Source organism: Piliocolobus tephrosceles, unplaced genomic scaffold, assembly GCF_002776525.5.
Source record: "Piliocolobus tephrosceles isolate RC106 unplaced genomic scaffold, ASM277652v3 unscaffolded_248, whole genome shotgun sequence".
Classification (NCBI taxonomy): domain Eukaryota; kingdom Metazoa; phylum Chordata; class Mammalia; order Primates; family Cercopithecidae; genus Piliocolobus; species Piliocolobus tephrosceles.
The window spans coordinates 5124-6861 of record NW_022307420.1 but is presented as its reverse complement, the minus strand read 5'-3'; the positions used below and the strand labels follow the sequence as shown (position 1 = coordinate 6861).

Genomic DNA, 1738 nt, shown 5'->3' with positions numbered 1-1738 from the left:
AAACATTTTCCTAGATAAAAATCATTTTTAAAAAGAGGTATAATGCCTAAGGGCTCAGGGAAGCAATATCCCTATGGCTGTATGGTAAGCAGCAGGTAAGATTACTTGTCAGACCAAAGTGGTAGTGATTCCAGGGTTCCTTTGCACACTTAGCCAGGAGACTGGCTAGCTGAGCACTGCCTGGGTTCACTTTACCCTTCTACAGCACGAAAGCTCTGGCAGGTGGGACGTAAGCATACGAGAAAGTGATATTATGTAGGACTCTCTTGACTGCAAGTGACTGAAACCTAACTCGATCTAGCAACATACTGAATTGTTTGGTTCTAATTACTAAAAATGTCCATGAGTGGATGGCTTCTGGCTCACTGGGATCATGGGTCAACTAGTATCAACCAAGACTCATTCTGTCCCTTCATTTCCTGTGTCAGCTCTGCTTTTCAGGCAGGCTATTTTGAGAGAGCAGAAAAAATTGCCCCATAAATTTCACATCACTTACTTCCTTGCAAACAGCTATGCCAATAAAAGGAAAGCACCTCATTCCCAGCAGTTTTATCAAAAGTACAGGGATGACTTCCATAATCCCAGCTTGGACCACATGCCCACTCCTGAATTAATTACCCTGATGATCTGATTGCCCAGGGTGGGTCAGCCCTTCCCGAATCACGTGGACTAGACATGGAAAAGTGGTCCTCACATGAAAAAAATGGAACGATAGTGGCAGAGGAATATGGGTGGGATGGCTGCATCTTTATATAAAACATACGAGCACATTAGTGTTATTTTGTACACTTGCTTATATAGTCACTGGGAAGAAATAGAGAAAAACCCATGCACGACTTTCTCCATGCCTCTGTGTTTTGTTTTCAACACTGAGCTGTGAGAAATTTAATTATTAAAACAAAACTTTGAAACGAAATAACAATTTGGGACAATGGGGACACTTAGCTGATGCAACACAGCTGAGATCTTCTGTTGGGCCCATGAAGACACAATTCCAAGGAGCCCGCCTGGGGTCTCCAAGGACAAGCACGTGGGCACCCTCTGGCTGCAGTTCCACTTTTCCTTCCCTGGAATCTCAGGGAGAAACAAGTTCTGGATTCAGCTGAACTGAGTTCAAGTTCAGGCTCTATGACCCACTGGCTGTGTAATTCTGGGTAAGTCTCTTGCTCTCCTTGAGTCCCATATCCTCCTTGGTAAAATAGAGAGGTAGAATTATTGTTAGGTTTTGAAGGCAAAGCGAGGGTTAAAGAAAGACAGAGACAGTTGGCAGCTTCAACAGCAACATCCTTACAGTGAGCAAAATCCTGCGGAGGAGGAATCCAGCTTAGTGCCAGTGCCAACTGCTGCTCACAGGCTGGGTAATCACGGGACTGGAAGGGAGGGCTCTGGGAGGTAGAGCTTGCTGCCCAGCAGGATGTGGCAAGGAGGTACCTGCAGTCAGGCTGTTGGGCTTTGGCCTGGCAGGATGTGATAAGGATGTTTCTGCAGTCAGGAGGTTAGGAAGGATGTTTCTCATGGCCTGAGTTCCCACGGAACATTGCACTCTGACCAGGGTCTGAAAAATGGCTGGAGGTTTACAAAATGGTACAGGTTAGACTAACAGCAACGTCTCCCAGGTAGATAGTTCTACAAAGTAAACTTCCCTTGAGCATCTACACTGTACCGGACATGGTGCTAGGACTCAGGCCACAGGAGGAACAGGACAGATGAGGCCCCTGCCATCCTGGTGCTCATGTCT

At 46.2% G+C, this 1738-nt stretch overlaps 1 long non-coding RNA gene across 1 annotated transcript in view; it reads right to left on the bottom strand.

Moving 5' to 3' along the window:
* Positions 1-843: 843 nt before the first annotated feature.
* Positions 844-1738, bottom strand: part of LOC111528566 — a 3578-nt gene continuing 2683 nt past the window's right edge. The window contains exon 3 of the long non-coding RNA XR_003306995.1: positions 844-1566. This is a non-coding gene — a long non-coding RNA (uncharacterized LOC111528566). The remainder of the gene's footprint in view (positions 1567-1738) is intronic.